The sequence below is a fragment of the Alosa alosa genome, chromosome 5 (genome assembly GCF_017589495.1).
Source record: "Alosa alosa isolate M-15738 ecotype Scorff River chromosome 5, AALO_Geno_1.1, whole genome shotgun sequence".
Taxonomy (NCBI): Eukaryota; Metazoa; Chordata; class Actinopteri; order Clupeiformes; family Clupeidae; genus Alosa; species Alosa alosa.
In genome coordinates this window covers 1,933,192-1,954,742 of record NC_063193.1, presented here as the reverse complement: position 1 = coordinate 1,954,742, position 21,551 = coordinate 1,933,192, and the positions used below count along the sequence as shown (strand labels likewise).

The 21,551-nt window shown below is 38.4% G+C and overlaps 1 long non-coding RNA gene across 1 annotated transcript; it reads right to left on the bottom strand.

The window, feature by feature from the left end:
- Positions 1 to 11,279: 11,279 nt before the first annotated feature.
- On the bottom strand, positions 11,280 to 12,108 carry LOC125295176. Its single transcript, XR_007193644.1, has 3 exons — positions 11,977 to 12,108; positions 11,617 to 11,667; positions 11,280 to 11,461 (listed from the first exon to the last, which is right to left on the bottom strand). It is a non-coding gene; the product is annotated as an uncharacterized LOC125295176 (long non-coding RNA).
- Between the last annotated feature and the right edge of the window lie 9,443 nt (positions 12,109 to 21,551).

Here is a 21,551-nt window from a genome sequence, read left to right as displayed (position 1 = left end):
ATAAGGATATTAAAGTTTCCCAGTTTCCCACCAGTTATTTTCCACATGAGGACATGCAGTTTCCTACCAGTTATTTCAACATAAAGGATATTAAGTTTCCCAGTTTCCCACCAGTTATTTCCACGTGAGGATATTAAGTTTCCCAGTTTTCCACCAGTTATTTCAACATGAGGATATTAAGTTTCCAGTTTCCCACCAGTTATTTCCACATGAGGATATTAAGTTTCCCAGTTTCCACCATTTATTTCCACATGAGGATATTAAGTTTCCCAGTTTCCTGACAGTATTTCCACATGAGGATATTCATTTCCCAGTTTCCCACCAGTTATTTCAACATGAGGATATGCAGTTTCCCACCAGTTATTTCAACATGAGGATAAGCAGTTTCCCACCAGTTATTTCCACATGAGGATATGCAGTTTCCCAGTTTCCCACCAGTTATTTCCAACATGAGGATATTAAGTTTCCCAGTTTCCCACCAGTTATTTCCACGTAAAGATATGCAGTTTCCTACCAGTTATTTCTACATGAGGATATTAAGTTTCCCACCAGTTATTTCCACATGAGGATATTAAGTTTCCCAGTTTCCCACCAGTTATTTCCACATGAGGATATGCAGTTTCCTACCAGTTATTTCAACATGAGGGATATTAATCCCCAGTTTCCCACCAGTTATTTCAACATGAGGATATTAAGTTTCCCACCAGTTATTTCCACCATTAGGGATATTAAGTTATGCAGTTTTCCACCAGTTATTTCTACATGAGGATATTAGTTTCCCAGTTTCCCACCAGTTATTTCCACATGAGGGATATTAAAGTTTCCCAGTTTCCCACCAGTTATTTCCAACATGAGGATATGCAGTTTCCCACCAGTTATTTCCAACATGAGGATATTAAGTTTCCCAGTTTCCCACCAGTTATTTCCACATGAGGATATGCAGTTTCCCAGTTTCCCACCAGTTATTTCTACATGAGGATATTAAGTTTCACAGTTTTCCACCAGTTATTTCAACATGAGGATATTAAGTTTCACAGTTTCCCACACATGAGGATATTAAGTTTCCCAGTTTCCCACCAGTTATTTCCACATGAGGATATTAAGTTTCCCAGTTTCCCACCAGTTATTTCCACATGAGGATATTAAGTTTCCCAGTTTCCTGACAGTTATTTCCACGTGAGGATATTCATTTTCCCAGTTTCCCACCAGTTATTTCCACATGAGGATATGCAGTTTCCTACCAGTTATTTCCTCGTGAGGATATGCAGTTTCCTGCCAGTTATTTCCACATGAGGATATGCAGTTTCCCAGTTTCCCACCAGTTATTTCAACATGAGGTTCTTAAGTTTCCCAGTTTCCTACCAGTTATTTCTACATGAGGATATTAAGTTTCCCACCAGTTATTTCCACATGAGGATATTAAGTTTCCCAGTTTCCCACCAGTTATTTCCACATGAGGATATGCAGTTTCCCTACCAGTTATTTCAACATGAGGATATTAAGTTTCCCACCAGTTATTTCAACATGAGGATATTAAGTTTCCCAGTTTCCCACCAGTTATTTCCACGTGAGGATATTAATTTTCCCAGTTTCCCACCAGTTATTTCCACATGAGGATATTAATTTCCCAGTTTCCCACCAGTTATTTCAACATGAGGATATGCAGTTTCCTACCAGTTATTTCAACATGAGGATATTAAGTTTCCCACCAGTTATTTCCACGTGAGGATATGCAGTTTCCCAGTTTCCCACCAGTTATTTCAACATGAGGATATTAAGTTTCCCAGTTTCCCACCAGTTATTTCAACATGAGGATATGCAGTTTCCCACCAGTTATTTCAACATGAGGATATTAGTTTCCCAGTTTCCCACCAGTTATTTCAACATGAGGATATTAAGTTTCCCAGTTTCCCACCAGTTATTTCAACATGAGGATATTAATTTTCCCAGTTTCCCACCAGTTATTTCCACATGAGGATATGCAGTTTCCCTACCAGTTATTTCCACATGAGGATATTAAGTTTCCCAGTTTCCCACCAGTTATTTCCACATGAGGATATGCAGTTTCCCAGTTTCCCACCAGTTATTTCAACATGAGGATATTAAGTTTCCCAGTTTCCCACCAGTTATTTCAACATGAGGATATTAAGTTTCCCAGTTTCCCACCAGTTATTTCCACATTTCCACATGAGGATATGCAGTTTCCAACCAGTTATTTTCCATGGGGATATTAAGTTTCCCAGGATTTCCATTGAGGATATGCAGTTTCCCAGTTTCCCACCAGTTATTTCAACATGAGGATATTAAGTTTCCCAGTTTCCCACCAGTTATTTCAACATGAGGATATGCAGTTTCCCACCAGTTATTTCAACATGAGGATATTAAGTTTCCCAGTTATTTCAACATGAGGATATTAAGTTTCCCACCAGTTGCAGTTTCCCACCAGTTATTTCAATATTAGGTTATTTCCCAGGTTTCCACCAGTTATTTCCACATGAGGATATTAAGTTTCCCAGTTTTCCCCAGTTTTTTTCCACATGAGGATATTAAGTTTCCCAGTTTCCCACCAGTTATTTCCACATGAGGATATATTCCCAGTTTCCCCATTTATTTCCCACCAGTTCCCATTTCCTGACAGTTATTTCCACGTGAGGATATTCATTTTCCCAGTTTCCCACCAGTTATTTCCACATGAGGATATGCAGTTTCCTACCAGTTATTTCCTCGTGAGGATAAGCAGTTTCCTGCCAGTTATCTCCACATGAGGATATGCAGTTTCCCAGTTTCCCACCAGTTATTTCAACATGAGGATATTAAGTTTCCCAGTTTCCCACCAGTTATTTCCACATGAGGATATGCAGTTTCCCACCAGTTATTTCTACATGAGGATATTAAGTTTCCCACCAGTTATTTCCACATGAGGATATTAAGTTTCCCAGTTTCCCACCAGTTATTTCCACATGAGGATATGCAGTTTCCACCAGTTATTTCAACATGAGGATATTAAGTTTCCCACCAGTTATTTCAACATGAGGATATTAAGTTTCCCAGTTTCCCACCAGTTATTTCCACGTAAAGATATGCAGTTTCCTACCAGTTATTTCTACAAGAGGATATTAAGTTTCCCACCAGTTATTTCCACATGAGGATATTAAGTTTCCCAGTTTCCCACCAGTTATTTCCACATGAGGATATGCAGTTTCCCACCAGTTATTTCAACATAAGGATATTAAGTTTCCCAGTTTCCCACCAGTTATTTCCACGTGAGGATATGCAGTTTCCCAGTTTCCCACCAGTTATTTCTACATGAGGATATTAAGTTTCCCAGTTTTCCACCAGTTATTTCAACATGAGGATATTAAGTTTCCCGCCTGTTATTTCCACATGAGGATATTAAGTTTCCCAGTTTCCCACCATTTATTTCCACATGAGGATATTAAGTTTCCCAGTTTCCTGACAGTTATTTCCACGTGAGGATATTCATTTTCCCGGTTTCCCACCAGTTATTTCCACATGAGGATATGCAGTTTCCTACCAGTTATTTCCTCGTGAGGATAAGCAGTTTCCTGCCAGTTATTTCCACATGAGGATATGCAGTTTCCCAGTTTCCCACCAGTTATTTCAACATGAGGATATTAAGTTTCCCAGTTTCCCACCAGTTATTTCCACGTGAGGATATGCAGTTTCCTACCAGTTATTTCTACATGAGGATATTAAGTTTCCCACCAGTTATTTCCACATGAGGATATTAAGTTTCCCAGTTTCCCACCAGTTATTTCCACATGAGGATATGCAGTTTCCTACCAGTTATTTCAAAATGAGGATATTAAGTTTCCCACCAGTTATTTCAACATGAGGATATTAAGTTTCCCAGTTTCCCACCAGTTATTTCCACATGAGGATATTCATTTTAGCCAGTTTCCCACCAGTTATTTCCACATGAGGATATGCAGTTTCCTACCAGTTATTTTAACATGAGGATATTAAGTTTCCCAGTTTCCCACCAGTTATTTCCACGTGAGGATATGCAGTTTCCCAGTTTCCCACCAGTTATTTCAACATGAGGATATTAAGTTTCCCAGTTTCCCACCAGTTATTTCAACATGAGGATATTAAGTTTCCCAGTTTCCCACCAGTTATTTCCACATGAGGATATGCAGTTTCCCACCAGTTATTTCAACATGAGGATATTAAGTTTCCCAGTTTCCCACCAGTTATTTCAACATGAGAATATTAAGTTTCCTAGTTTCCCACCAGTTATTTCCATGTGAGGATATGCAGTTTCCTACCAGTTATTTCCACATGAGGATATTAAGTTTCCCAGTTTCCCACCAGTTATTTCCACACGGAGGATATTACGTTTCCCAGTTTCCCACCAGCTATTTCAACATGAGGATATTAAGTTTCCCAGTTTCCCACCAGTTACTGTAGGTATTCAAACGGACGAAGCTGCTATGTCTTTTCAACTTTGAAACTTTTATACTTTTTAAACTATTAAAGAAAAACGTTTAAAAAATCCCCATAGACTTAACATTGCCGATTGTGACATCATAATACGGCCGTTAAGCAATTAGAATCCTATGGCAGGTGTTCAGGCCACCTGGATCAACTGCCAGTCTAAGGCTTTAAGCATACAAACTGGCCCTATTAAGACTACACATCCTGTTCAACTGCTTCCTCTGCCAAAACTGTTTCAAAATAAAAGTCCTCACTACAACATTTCACTGTTAAACAATTTAACCCTTTAAACTACTGAACTTTTTAACTGTTCAGCCATTGTAACTGTTACTTGTCATCAACTATGACTCCTACCCACTTTTAGCATGTTAGCATTTTTAGCAAAACTGCTAAAAATGATTAGCTAAGTTAGCTAAGTAACATGGTTACAAGATAGTTAAGATGTTTAAGATTGTTAGCATGCTAGTTAGCATAGTTATCATAACTATTAAAATGATTAGCTAGGTTAGCTAAATCATATGGTTAGCATAGTTAGCATGCTAGTTAGCATAACTACTAAAATGATTAGCTAGGTTAGCTAAGTCACATGGTTATTATAGTTAGCATGTTAGCATGCTAGTTAGCATAACTACTAAAAATGATTAGCTAGGTTAGCTAAATCACATGGTAGCATGTTAGCCATTAAACTATTTGAATAAACATTCATTAAACTGCTAGAAAACGTTAGCTAAGTTAGCTAAGTAGCATGGTTAGTATGTTAGCATTGCTAGCACAGCTATAAAACATTAGCTAAGTAGCATGGTTAGCATAGTTAAAAATCTTAGCATAACTGCTAGCAAACTATAGAGCCATTCCAACTTTCGTCAAATTATCGTCAAATATCTACCTATACACATTCATTAAGCTTCCAGCTGGACGCACCATTTACAATAAATTAACTTAGGAGTGCTTTAATGCTTATGCAGAATGGGAAATGCCCTGGCCCTGATGGTTTCCCTGCCGAATTTTTTAAAACATTTGCAGATACACTGTCCCCACTGCTACTTAACATGTTTAATGAATCGCTGAAAAGTGGCTCTCTTCCTCTCACATTACGTCAGGCTACGATCTCTCTGATATTGAAAAAGGATAAAGACCCCCTGTCCTGTAGTAATTATCGCCCCATCTCTCTGCTCTGTGCAGATGTCAAAATACTGGCTAAAATGCTGGCTAGACGTCTAGAGTGTGTCCTTCCAAATATCATCGCCGCAGACCAAACAGGGTTTGTAAAAAACAGACATTCCTTTCATAATATCAGACGACTGTTCGACATTCTGTATTCACCCACAACCTCTGACAAACCTGAGCTGGTCATTTCAATGGATGCCGAAAAGGCATTTGACCGTGTGGAGTGGCCCTACCTGTTTTACACATTAAAACGTTTTGGCTTTGGCAATATATTTATATCATGGATTAGGCTTTTGTATACATCCCCTCTTGCTTGTGTCCGCACAAATAATGACTTTTCTGACTATTTCTCCCTCAAACGTGGTACCCGTCAGGGCTGCCCACTCTCTCCGTTGCTGTTCGCCATTGCCATTGAACCTCGGTTGCTAGGTTACGGGGACGCTGGCGAGACACGCCGCTCCGTCTGGCATCATGTTTTTGTTTGTTTTTATGTAATGTTCGTAATTTTATGTAATGTCATGTTTATTTTTTGTATTGGTTTGTCTAGTTAAATGTTTTCCCTATTTATTTACGCTATTTTTGATAGTTTTCGTGTTATTCTTAGTCCTTTTACTGCTTCTAAGTCAGCTGATGTCGTTGACATTTGTCCATTGGGAGCTTGCTATGGCTAGCTTTTGCCTTAGCTTGGCATCGACATCCTTCTATCTATCCGTGAGCGGTGCAGCACTTCACTGTCTGGTCGAAAGTGGATCTCTCGGGACAGCTGAAACTAGGCTACTCTGGCGAAAAGATCTGCCGCGGGCCGCCGAGCTGTTGCTGACCTGCGAGCTGCCATGCCAACTGCAGACTCTGACATCCTTCCATCCATCCGTGAACAGTGCACTTCACTGTCTGGTCGAGGGGATCTCTCGACAGCTGGACTTAGGCTAGCTACTTTCGGCTAAAGATCTGCCGCCGCCCCGAGCTGTTGCTGACTTGCGAGCTGCCTTGCCTACTGCAGACTAACGTTAACAGTGAAGAGCTGAAATCTCACGGAGCAACAAACGGTCGCTGTTAAGTCCACCGAATTGCGGATTCACGCGACGCCCAGTACTTTGGACTGTGCTTCTAGTCATCTCCAGACTGCGGTCTACAAGGCCTAGCTTCTAACGTTAACGTTATCTCCAGACTGCCAGTGAATTCACCGGGTTGGTCAGTTGCTAAAGAACTTTGTTGGCATTGCATCGGTTGTGAAGACACAGCTCTGTGCGCAGTTTTCACGGATCATCATTGCCCTTGGACATTTTCAGCTGGTTTGGAAATTGGACTAATTTTAACATCACTCTTCCCCCTTTTTAAATATATTTTCTTTTTTTATTTTGTTTATTTGTATTGTATGTATTGGTGTCACGGGTATGCTGGCGACTACGCTGCTCCGTCCGGCATTTTTTGTATTTGTTATTTTTTAAATGTATTTGTCATGTCTTGATGTCATGGGTACGCTGGCGACTACGCCGCTCCATCCGGCATCGTTTGTCTTGTTGTTATGTGTCTTGTTTGTGGAGCGCTTTGCGTTGCACTATGTGCATGTTAAATGCGCTTTAAAAATAAATCAGACTTGACTTGACTTGACTCTAGCAGTAGCCCTCAGGTCCAGTCAGATGCAGGGCATCTCAAGAGGCGGCATAGAACATAAGGTATCCCTGTACGCCGATGACCTCTTGGTCTTTCTTTCTTGTCCAGACAAATCTATTCCCCTTGTACTAACTGTGTTGAAAGACTTTGGGCATATTTCAGGTTATAAATTAAATCTGCATAAAAGCGAACTTATGCCAGTTAATGCGGCGGCCTCATCCTATCCCCTCTCAAAGTTACCATTCAGAACGTCTCTGGAGCACTTTAAATATCTGGGTATCTGTGTAACAAAAAACTATTCAGAACTATTTAAATGTAACTTCTCCCCTCTTTTAGCCAGGCTATCCCAAGACGTCCACCGGTGGTCACTCTTGCCTCTGTCTCTCGCTGGTCGGATAAATTGTATTAAAATGAATGTACTGCCCAAGTTCTTGTATCTTTTCCAGTGCGTACCTATTTTCCTCCCTAAACCCTTCTTCCATTCTCTTGATAGCTTAATCTCACAATTTATTTGGAACAAAAGCACCCCTAGACTCAAAAAAGAAATTCTACAAAAACCTAAACAGTTGGGCGGCCTGGCTCTACCCAATTTTTTGCTTTACTACTGGGCTGCAAACATTAGAACACTATTGCATTGGTGCCACACCAACAGCCAGTCTCCACCATGGCTGCAGGTTGAGGAAGCCTCATGTAGTCCCTCCTCTCTGATGTCCCTGTTGTGCCTCCCCCCGACTTCGTCACCAACTGCACACTCTAGTAGTGTTGTAGTGAAAAACTGCCTTAGAATCTGGAATCAGTTCAGGCGGCACTTTAGGCTACAGGTAATACCTGTCTTAGCCCCAGTACATTCTAACCCTCTGTTCACCCCATCAGTTATTGACAAGGCTTTTCTGATCTGGAAAGACCTAGGTATTGTGTCAATAAAACAGCTTTACATTAGTGGCATATTTGCTTCCTTCAGCCAGCTAACTCAGGTTTTCAATTTGCAGCCCACTCATTTCTTTAGATACTTGCAAGTCAGAGATTTTGTTCGCAGTCATTTTCCTGGCTTCCCTGCCCTCCCTTCTCCTACTCTCACTGATATCATACTTGGTGTTAACCCCAATCTCAAAGGAAACTGTTTCATTGTTAGTACCTTGTTTCACAAAATTAATTTTTGTATTAATTTCACTTCAGGGATGAGGTGTAATATGTATCTGTTATACTCAAAATCCCACAAATAAATCATACAAAAAAAAAGAACACTTAAAAAAAAAAAAAAAAAGCATGGTTAGCATAGTTAAAAATCTTAGCATAACTGCTAGCAAACTATAGAGCCATTCCAACTTTCGTCAAATTATCTTTTAAACTATTTACCTTCAACTTTTAAACGGTCTACTTTTAAACTATATATTAAACTAGCTGTCTATCAACAACTTTTAAACTATCTACATTCAGCTTTTAAACAGTCTACTTTTAAACTATCAACTTTTATTAAGCTATGCAGCCACCATGTCTATCCTAGCATCACCGTAGTAACCATCTCTGTATTATCTATTTTAACTATGATACATAATATTTTACATAATGCACTGGTAATTCCTTGGAATTGCATTTCTAGTTGCTCTATTGTGATGTCATAATCTAATGTTAAGTCAATGGGGGAATTTTAGTAGTTTTTAATTAATAGTTTAAAAAGTATAAAAGTTACAAAGTTGAAAAATACATAGCTGAAGTCACATAAGTAAGACCTACACAACACAGTTTGAATTAAGTTTCTAAGTTAAACGGTTGAAGCTGTATTAAACGCACAAAAAGCGTTAGAAGAATAATAATAATACTAGAAAAGCATTTCCTGAAGGAAATACAGTGCATGAAAATGCAAAAATATGATGTAAAATATCACACAGAGTAAAAACAAACTATATTGGTTGCTAGGTAGATGAGGTTTAATATAGTTGGAATGACTGAACAGTTAAATAAGTGGATAGTTTAAATGGTTAAATTATTTAGGTAGATAGTTGACGATAACTGACACTTGGAATGGCTCTAATGTTTGCTAGCAGTTATGCTAACTATGTTAACAAAGATAATAATGCTAACCAAGTTACTATGCTAACTAGCATGCTAACAATGTTAAAATGCTAAGTATGCTAACCATGTGACTTAACTAATCATTTTAAGCAGTTTTGCTAAAAATGCTAACTAGCATGCTAACATGCTAACTATGCTAACCATGTGACTTAGCTAACTTAGCTAATCATTTTAGCAGTTTTGCTTAAAATGCTAACTAGCATGCTAACATGTTAGCATGCTAACTATGCTAACCATGTGACTTAGCTAACTTAGCTAATCATTTTAAGCAGTTTTGCTAAAAATGGTAACTAGCATGCTAGCATGCTAACTATGCTAACCATGTGACTTAGCTAACTTAGCTAATCATTTTTAGCAGTTTTGCTAAAAATGCTAACTAGCATGCTAACATGTTAGCATGCTAACTATGCTAACCATGTGACTTAGCTAACTTAGCTAATCATTTTAAGCAGTTTTGCTAAAAATGGTAACTAGCATGCTAACTATGCTAACCATGTGACTTAGCTAACTTAGCTAACTAGCTCCAGTGGGTAGGAGTCATAGTTGATGACAAGTAACAGTTACAATGGCTGAACAGTTAAAAGGTTCAGTAGTTTAAAGGGTTAAATTGTTTAACAGTGAAATATTGTAGTGAGGACTTTTATTCTGAAACAGTTTTTGGCAGAGGAAGCAGTTGAATAGGGTGTGTAGTCTTAAAAGGGCCAGTTTGTATGCTTAAAGCCTGAGAATGGCAGTTGGGACAGGTGGCCCGAACACCTGCCATAGGATTCTAATTGCTTAACGGCTCTATTGTGATGTCATCAGCCCATGTTAAGTCTATGGGGAAATTTTGAACAGTTTTTAATTAATAGTTTAAAAAGTAAAAAAGTTACAAAGCTGAAAAATACATAGCACCCATGTCCTAAGTAAGACCTACGTAACATAGTTTGAATGAAGTTTCTACGTTAAACGGTTGAAGCTGCATTAAACGCGTTAGAAGAAGAAGAATAAGAAGAAGCCTAGGAAGAACAGTACAGTGCATTTTCATGCACTGTAATAAGAAGAAGCCTAGGAAGAACAGTACAGTGAATTTTCATGCACTGTAATAAGAAGAAGCCTAGGAAGAACAGTACAGTGCATTTTCATGCACTGTAATAATAAAATGCCTTGGAATAACAGTACAGTGCATTTTCGTGCACTGTAATAATAATATTAAAATGCCTTGGAATAACAGTACAGTGCATTTTCATGCACTTTAATAAGAAGAATCCTAGGAAGAACAGTAGAGTGCATTTTCATGCACTCTAATAAAATGCCTTGGAATAACAGTACAGTGCATTTTCATGCACTGTAATAAAAGTGTCTTATGTCTATGTGTGAGCTCACTAAGCGCGAACCAGCCAGATGCTAACGTCACCTACAGGAGCCCAGATGACCAATAATAGCCTTGCTAATGAGCTCGTGATTTTACTTCACCAGGAAAAAAAAAAACGTTTACAACCAAATACATTTATAGAAATTATCTCCATAGGCTAGAGGTTCGAATATTAGAAGATCCCTAAAATTCGTTCGAATGTCTTTAATTTTAAAAATAATCGAATTATATTCGAATAACGAAGTTTGGAGTCAAACCCATACAGAAAAATAATATATTCACATATATGCAGCTTGAACATATTCCAGTATTAGCACATCTATGTTAAATAAATATATTTACATCTATGTTAAATACATATATTTCCATGTATGTATCAATATATTTCAAAATATAAGTAAATATTCAATATTGGCCACTTTCTTATATTTTATGCATATAATTAAATATATTTAAATATATGACACTAAAAAGCATGATCACATGATGATGAAGATTCTGATCACATGATCTATATATTTCAGACCTATATGTCTCTGATATAGTTCATATTCTACTATGGTTTGATATTTTCCGCACTGATCAATAAATATTTCACTATTGTGTTTACTTAAAATCAACCATAGTATCAGTATAAAGAGGAAGAAACACACAACACTTCTGTTATCTTTTATTCTATTTTATTGAAAATCTTTGTTTTTGTTATGGAACCTCAGTTCTGTCACTTTGGCATTTATTGCCTGGCCCAGCAATCTGGAGTGAGTGTCTGGCCTGGGAACTGCTTCAGGGTGGCCTCTGAATAAGACAGAACATATACAAATAGAACATGCAAAATATTAGTGACACAAATACAGATGCTAAAGTGCAGAAACACTGTTGTGTTATCACGATAATTGGAGATAAATACAAAGTGAGTTGGAGAGAAAGACATACAAATAAAATAAACTCACCAATTATCGTCTTAGTCCTCTCAGGGTCCAGGCATTCCCTCTAAGTGCCTCCTAAAAAATAGCACAATCAATTAGGACCTCAAATAGTTGCAGTTTACTAACACAGAAAAGATCTATGATGGTGAGGCGAAAATGTGAAGCAGTCCACACAGACAGCCTAACACTTTTAAATGAGACAACACAACTAATATATCATATACACAGAAGAGAGAAGCACACAGAAAAACACTGAAAGGAAAAGTTAGTTTCATCCTCAATTTTTTACTAAACTTGTACAACCAAGAAGCTGCTATTTCATTAAAGTTAAACATGTACATTTTAATGTAAAATTTCACATCTGTATGAAAACACTCTACAAACCTTGTTGAATAAAAGCCTTCAGACTCACAACCTCCTCTTGGAGAGCCTTTATCGCCACCTCTTCTTTAGGTGGTTGTCAGTTCTTGGTTATCTTCCACAGCTCACACTCATAGAGAGCTCTACCAGCCTTCTCTGAAACCTGCAAGTGAACAGAAGAAATGTTGGGTTGATTGATTAGGACAGCGCCCCTCCTCTCTCCCACCTGACGTGGAGTACACTACCCAGCACCTGGGTGACTTTAACACAGATTTGAGAATTTGAAAAAACATTGTTATTCTTCCAACCGTCCAGTCCACCAGTTGTCAGCATGCAATGGAAATCAGGCGATTTCGAAGGTATGTATCTTTAACTTTTTAAAAAATGTTTTATCCAGACGGATTTTAAAAGTCCACCCAGAGATGTAGAAGCTACCCTTCATGATATGAATGGATATTCTGCCTGCCAATTTCATTCAGCCTCAAACAGGTTAACAATTGTGTCATTCATGCTAACTAACGTTAGTTAACATTAACTTACAATTACTGTTCATGTTAAATATACACAAAGACAGATAAAAACACAGTTTTTTGTTCACTGGGTATGAACTGCTGACAGAAACAAAACAAACTTTTACAACGAACTAAAATGAGCATACCAAGCTGGTTAATATTAGCAGACCATATAGCTAGCATCAATGCTAATTAAATATGCTTCGTGGTGATTGTAGCCTAGACTATGGTTGCAGCTAACGTTTGTCAGCTAATATTAGCCAACACAGTTGAAGTAATTAGTCTCTTCACAAGCCACACGTACGGTAATAATAATGGCAAACAACATCTTATTAATTAATTCAGGGTAGCTTCATATTATAGCCATGTAACTTAACGTTACTGGGTGTTTTTGGTTGTAGCAGAGAAGAAGGGCTCTGGTTGTAGTATCAGACAGACATTTAGATGACGTTACCCGTTTCTAGCTGTTCAAAAAATAAACTGCCAAATAAATAAATGTCGAACTGTTTTATTTCATTGCATGGCTATTGTTGCCCATTGGATGGATTATAAAACATTGTAACATTAATGATTTGCAAACATTTATTTGAATTATTATTAATTAATAGTGATTGGATTAAGGAGAAAAAGAATAACCCATAAATTAGGTCAGCATAACCCAGAAATGACAGTGAAAATAATATAAATCCTGGGTTGTATAAGAGAGCCTACCCAACAATTATGTAGGTTTAACCTAACAGTTTTGTTACGATAACCCAATGTTTGGGTTAGACTATCAACCCAACTCATTGGGTTGACCGAACAACCCAATTTTCGGGGCTAATATAACTCAGTGCTGAGCTCGACCACTATTTACCCAGTGGATGGGTTGAAATTGGGTTGTTTTTAACCCAATGTTTTTTAGAGTGTGTCTTCAATTTCTACACGTCCACTCTAAATACTCTCCAGCACATACCACATTACATCCTATCTAAAAAAAAGAAAAGCTAATGTTAGCTCTAAGTGTTGTCCATGATGCAACAATAGCAGCTAGCTAGCTAAACCACAGTGCATAGAATGTCTACACCTTAGGCTAGTAATGCTAACCGTTACATTTTCTGTCTTGCATGACAAATCATAAGTTAGCTTCTAATAGAGTGGTGAAGTCCCGCCCCTTCTACTTCCGGTCCATGGGACCTATCTTTCAAAAAATTATGAACGGGAGTTAATGGAGAGATTACAATTATTTTTTGGTCCAGTTTGAATTGTGCCACAAATTTCACATATGATGTGTGTGAATTTAAAAGATAATTTTTCACGTCAAGAAAGTACTGTTGTTCGATAGACTTCAAAAGTTATGTTGGTTTTGTGTGAATCCACTCAGTGGACTACATCTCTCGTCTCGAACGATGTACGTCACCAACGTAATGAAACGATAAGAGCTGTTATGCTAGTTAACGGTTGCATCTTGCTGCCTGCTATGTCACTTAACAGTATGTAATGTACAGTCTATGGACGAATACAACTTAATTAATTAATCCTCTGACTCATGGTATTTTCTTCAGCAAGGAAAGCCCAATTAAGACCTGTTGCTGGTATGCTTGTACAATCTAGTGTGGCTGTGAATGAGCTAACGTCACTAGCGCGACTGATGGGTTTGTAGTCGTTGGAATTACGATCTACAAACCCATCAGTCTTTACATGAAAAATTGTCTTTAAAATTGACAAACATCATATGGGTAATTCAAGGCACAAGTCAACCGGGACCAGAAAATAATTTATTTTTCGCCATAGACTGCCGTTCACATTTTTTTGAAAGATAGGTCCCATGGAGGCAAACGGAAGGGGCGGGACTTCACCACTCTATTAGGCCTAGCTATCAATCTACATGCCAGAGGCAAATATACTACGAAATATGGCCGGGAGACAGGTTAAATTGGTATTTCACTGTCATTACAAGTTGTTTTCATTAATTGTCCAAACGTTTCTCAGTGAATTTATTTTTCAACCCCTTTCAGGTGTAAAAAAAATAAAGCTAGCGCTGGCTAATTTATGCTAACGTTAATGTTACAGAAAGTAGCAAAGGTTAGCTTCCACCAATAATACCATTGTTAATTTGGACATCAACTTCTGCAAATGTTATATGAAAGCAATTCAGCATACAATGAAGATCTACTTACCAGCAATTTTGACCACCATGGCCTCGAAAACCGGCCAAGAGCCTTCCTTCCCTCCACCACATAACGTTCGTTTCTAGCAAGATGTTGTCCCATCCAGAGCAGTTGAAAAAGTCTTCCTCATTAACGTTAGGTCTACTAATGCAGTCAGTCTGTAAAACACTGGTTTTGCCCTCATACTCCCCGCCAATCCACTTAACCAGAGCAAACGTTTTACATTTGGACTAGTAGCTGTTATGCTTATGTAGTGAAAAAGCTGCAAACATTTTAACCGTTAACGACCTTAGAGTATGTTGGTAGTGACGTATTTTGAAGTTGAAAGTTTTTTGTAAACCCCACCCATCACTGCCTGTGTGCAAATCATGGTGCAAATAAGTTAATTGAATATATTCACCATATATGTTCTTGTACTATATATCCATCTATTTAAATATAAGCTGGATGTAGCTGCATATATGTGAATATATTTTTTCCCTTGATTTTTCTGTATGGGAAGCCCTACTATGCACAGAGAATCAAAGGCTCAGTCCCTGCCTCAGTCATTGCAAGCGCTTCTTGATTGATTAATTACCCAGTATGTGGATACTGTTTTTAGAATTGATTTAGATTAAGTGTTATTTAGTATAATTTGTATTTTAGTATATTTAGTATATTCTTTATCTTCTACTGTCCTTATTACTTAGTTGTGTTTTTTATATTACATACTTTTAATTACTTTTTTCTGCTGTTAGTGAATGTGTGTGTGATGATGTCTGTATGCTACTAAGACCTTGAATTTCCCCTGGGGATCAATAAAGTATCTATCTATCTAGCTATCTGTATATGTGAATGCTACTGTTTTTCTAAACTATCTAAAAAATCTTTTTAATAAACTGTCTGTACACTTACAAATTTCTCAATGCTTCGATTTACAGGTAGGGGCCCTCAATATGCTACCGTGGTGGCAAGGGGTGTGACTTTCGAAACCGATGTCTCAAACCAGTGTCGAGGCTTTGAAGCACAAGTGTTTCGAAGCACTGCTTCGAAACGTGGTTCAAAACAGCCATGTCATGTGACCACTGATTCGAAACATCGTTCAAAATCCCTATGTCATATGACCAAAGTTAAGTGAACCTTCGGTGCATTTCACCGGTGTCGGCAGGCGTGCCCGCGCATTCAATTAGAGGTTGCTCAAATGTGGTTCGATCCCCGTTTGATTTAATGTATTGTTTCAGATCGTATCTGTTTGTGTTTTCTTACTTCATCATTAACCACACAGTTTCAACTAACTCTCAGAATGGTCAAAAATCAAGAGTTTTTATAAGAAGAAAGTGATTTAGAGAACACTAGCGGCAGCAATAAGAATCTCTTTATTTTGACTTAATGTGGTCTCCCATCCAGTAATTGACCAAGGGCATGACTGCTTAGCTTTTGACAAAGACTGAACACAGGTAACACAGCGAGCCACGAACTTTAAAGACTCCATCTCCAATATGAAGCATTTGACAGATTTGTTTCACCCTAAACAGCTCTGAGCTGTCGAAATGGTTTCGAAGCTTCGAAACCATTCGGCACAATTGCTTCGAACGTTTCAGTGTTTCATAAAGCCTCGCTTTGCCCATCCCTAGTGGCAAGTGTGGTGCTATTTTGAGCCTTGTTAGTGGTGTAGAAATAGTGATTTCTTTTCACTTTATACTATGCCCCAAAGGCTAGCGTTATAAGCTAATTAGTGGTTTGCCATAAAACTGGTCACATTCGATTAGCATGAAAACATATCACAGAGAACAAACAAACTCGGTACACATGTATGTATATTAACCCCTAGGTTCAATTTGCGCCAGAATTGTCCTTTAAATACTCACAAACTAATTAAAACAAATGAACAGGTGTGCCTAGAAAATGGCGGGAAATCAAACAAAAATGGGACATACGTGGGTGGAGTCAAAAGCACATGGCCATCAAAAACAAACAAAGCACATTACAACACCACATGAAATCCAAAATATAAACAAAAAGCACATGTTTGGCCCTATTTTCGCGATGCAAAACCTGGCACAAAACAGATTATTATACTGACGCAAAGTTTATTCCTATTTTAGTTTCAGATTTTTTGCCATGTGCTTTACTTTTTTTAAGCTTTGCACCCAGGGGTGTGGCAGGTGTGTTCTGGCACACGATCCAAAATTGCTATCTTACACCCTCTAAAAATTATTACGCCACTGACCAAGAGAAACATAGAGAAGACATATCTAGGCTATGTAGACATATTAAGGCTTCACAAAGCCTTGACTTGGGGTATATGTTAAGTGATACTACGATAGCAGTTGTGTGATATATTCATCAAACTAGGCTTTCAGCTCAGATCTGGGCGCGTTCTTGGTGTTGGGATGACGTTGGCCAATCATGAAACGTGGAGACGCACAAGACCACCTATATTTAAAAACAATTACTTACGTTTTTATGAGCGATAGTGTAATCTACACTGTGGTCATTTTTAGTGTCTAGCCTAACATCAAATAAATCGATTGTCATCAGATGTTGTATGGTATGCACGTCTAGTGGCATATTTGCACGCACAACACTATTAAAGCGCATAAGATATCCAAAATGTGTGAAGAGGCGGCGCTCCACCTGTAAGATATATGACAGAATCCTACACGTGAGAGAACTTTGTTTTTCAACACAATTGATTGGTCAGTGGGCGGTAGATTACACGATTTGAGCTATAACTTAGCACATAACCTCCTCCCGACCAGGGGCCTGTTGCACAAAAGCAGAATTAAGACATCCGGGATAAGTTACTGAGCTGCGCTCAATGAATCCAAAACAAGAGCGCACAGGCTTAATTGGTTGCACAACGAGCAAGCCAGGATGAGCAGACACGGATTCATCAAGCCAGGTGAAACCTATCCTGGATAAGTGCGCGCTCACGGCTCCCTCAAATAGACCCCGCCACCGATCACGGATTCACTGATTCACCATGGCAACTAGAGTGGCTTCATTGCTTCTTCTACGGTATGAAGTAGGTAGCGATAGCCTTTTCACAACAGCAACACCTCTGTTTAGGAGAATATTGCAACTAGTGCCGCGACCACCACGCGCAAAATGGTTAGGCACTCCCGTGACGTCACATTGTCGCATGACAGGTCAGGAATGGTGATATGTAAAAGTTAATTAATGATCACAAACATTTAAATAATGACAGTGGGTCTAGTTATATGTGATAACAATGTGTAGTAGGCAGTGGAATAACTATTGGTGTCCGTTTGTGGTGACTGCTGACTGAGATAAGGGATGAGATTAAATAGATCCTGGAACTTAGCCTGGTCTGGAGCAGGCTAGCTCCACAGAATAAATCGCCATGGCGATTTATACCATAACATATCCTGCTGCCCCCTATCCCGCTTTTGTGCAACTGGATCACGGATAAATTGAGCCAGGATAACCAAGATATCCTGGCTTAATCCCTTATCCTAGTTTTGTGCAATAGGCCCCAGGTTTAGTTGCGAGCATAAGATACCATGGTGAGATAGCGACGCTAAAACAAATCGAGTTTCGTGTCACAGCATACCCTGGCTTTGAGCACAACATACACCTCGCTAACCCAGTAATCGAGATTCGTAGTATACCCCACTGGTCAGAAATCCTAAACGAGTTGTTTATATGTTATTTTGAGAGTGCATTATCAACAGTGATATGGGCGGGTGCACAACGCTTCTCTCATCCACCGGAGGGGTATTTCACAAAAGCAGAATTAAGACATCCAAGAAAAGTGATAAAGCGAGGTTTTACATAGCGTTGTCTGGCTTTAGTGAAATGTCCTAGCTCAACTCATTTCACTAATGCCAATCCAGGATGAGTAGGAACGACTAAGCCAGATGTAAGTAATTCAGGATACATGTGCGTTCTCGTTTCTCCCCCAAAGAACTCACGGTTGGAATAAAAAAGACATGAAAAATAGCATCATTCACACAAAGTGAACAACCGCTTTTGATATAGACTAACAATGAAGTAAAGTTTTCCTTTTTAGAATGGGGAATCATAGCTATTTCTGTAAAACAGTGGGAGTAGGTGTGGAAGACCAATTTACATGCACCCATGTGTGAGTGCTTCCTTGTCTCGGCACGCAATGTCATTAAGAAAGTGCTTGCCACTGCAAAGATGCACATAGTAGCCTATGACTATATACCTTTATATTGTCTTTATAACCAAATTAGTTGAAAACTAACACTTAGTTAGTTTGGGCATATTTGGTGGGGGGCACCAAGGCCAAAGTTAACTAGCCTATACAGTAGGCTACATAAAAATGAAGTTATATTTAAAAATTATATTTAGCCTATTCACAGCAGCAGACCTGCATCACAGTATGAAACAGTACAAAAACATGAAACATACATAATATATGACATATTACATAGAACTGTAAATCATAGAAATTATAATATTTACAGATTATATTTAACATTTATTTTCTATTTGGCCTATTGTGAAATCATGTATTGAACATTTTATTTAATGTATTTTTTTGGGCTTTTTTATGCCTTTAATGCAGATAGGATAGTGGAGAATGACAGGAAGTGAATGGGAGAGAGAGTCGGGATGGGCTTTACACATTTGTGTTCGGTAAGGTCTGCTGTTTATTCTGATATATATGGTTTGTCATGTGTTGAGGGAAAAGTTTGTGATGAGAGGAATGGGAAGGGAGGTGGGTGCAGAATGTAATATGATTAAATAAAAGTTACTTTTCCCGTGAACCGTGAATTTGGACACACTTTCTTTCTTGCCATGCGCTGTCACTCACTTTCTCCACTGCGTAAGACTTAATTAACTTGCGCTGTGAATGCTAAGCTTAATTTGATAGGCCATAGGCTAAATAAAAATCACTAGTCGGACACAAAGCAGAATATTAAAAGAAGGGGGCACCAGGGCCACTGTGGCCTGTGAACCTCCGATTTTCAAAGGGGCATCACGGCCAATGCAAGGGGCAACTGTGAAATTCCCACCCTACCATAATTAAAATGATAACCATATGGTATTAGGCAGGCAATTTTTGTGTTTTGCGAATAAATACATGTAGCAAATTGTATACAAATGGAATAAAGCTCCTAAAAAATTCACATGGAGGTCTGATTTGAATGGCAGCTGGCTGAACCAATAAGACAACATAATTCACATTAGAATTAACTAAGCCTGCTAGCCTGATCGGGACAAGGCTAGGTGCAGAGAATAAATCCCCATGGTAACTTATGCCATCTCTTTTGTGAAACCAAGTCGAGGCTAAATTCATCCAGGATAACCAAAAAATCCCAGCTTAATCCCTTATCTAGGTTTTGTGAAATACCCCTCAGCTCCTCCAACCCCAGCACGGAGAATAGATTAACCAAACGTGACAGTACCAACTGCAGCTTTAATCCACTGTTTGCGATTTGGGGCTATAGCGTATACTGGAGCAAGCTCTGTAGTGGTTGATCAACAAAAAATACTGTCTCTTCACAGCTTATTTGATGTGTTTTAATGCAAAAAAAGAGCCTGGGGAGTTACACTTTAGAGTTTTAATTTTCAAATATGACATTCACAAAACATGGGCCTGATACTGAGATATTCAAAACACAAAACAAAAGGAGTGTATATTTGTTTTTCAACAGGGCTTCCTCCTATTGTGCTGGCAGTAAAATGTGTCTAGTACTTTTCAAGAGATGTTAATGTTTTCCTGTTTTTCTGTCTCTTCCTGGCACTCCAAAAATCCAGTTACAATGATGCTTAAAACAATACTGACAAATACATTGTAAAAAATGTGCTCTTCAGATGTCACTATGTTGTGATAATATATTTGTATACACAAGATTCAAGGGAAGACCGTATCACATGATGTACCTGTATATTTCACACTCTTTACATTGATGTATTTTTCTGTTGACATACAGCCTTGCTGTATTGTTGAAGAACTAGGATGCTCATTGAGCAGATATCAATCCAGTCACAGAGGTCATTGGTTCATTGTGATGAGATATTGACAAAATGGAACAAAATAAATTTGCACATATCTGTTAAATTTGTCTCTAAATGTTAACACTCTTCACTTATGCATAGTAAGATTACATTACAAGCAGTCATATACATTATTTTTTTTGTGATATTTTTTTTGTGATATTCTCAAGGCAAGTAAAAAGGCTCATGGTATTGGAGCTCAGGAAGCTCAAGAAAGCAGAGGAAGGAGATTACATGGAAACCAAGTATACTTGTTTGGATTCCGACACAAGAAAGACAATGAAGTATTCCCCTCAAGCAACAGGGACTCAAGGTCAAGTCAGTGTACAGGGGAGGCGTCCGAGCAGTGTACACCTCACCCCTTTCCTGTGGTGCAGACACTTAACCCAGCAGAGTCCCCACCCCATTTGTTGTGATACAGACAATGCCCCCACCTTGTATTTCATAAGAGTCAGTCATTTTATTTAGGCAGTAGGCCTACATTTTTGTCATCTTTGTGTCGATTGAATAATGAAGTTGACATTTGTATGAAACGTATACAGGCACAGGGCCTAAAAATATAACTTAAATATAAGCTAAATATAATATAAGAAATGTAAACTCACAGAAAGACAGCTTCAGGGTATACAATACCAGCAAAATACAGGCGAACAGGCAAATTCACACTTTATACACAAGGGACAGGTGCACACAAATGGACAGGCATAAACATATCATTATGGGATGGCCATAGAAATCATAGAATTCATTGGTCAAACCTAACTAATCACATTCATCAGTGATTCCTGACGTTACTTCCTACTTTGCCTAAATTTGACAAAAACCAGCATTAGTATAACAATCTATGTGAATACAATTGTAGGTTATACTTATTTTATGACATTTTAGAGGTGGTGGAGCTTTCTTTGTAGTCTTTGAACAGCCTCTGTATGTTGATGTCCTACACTTCATCCATAAATCAACC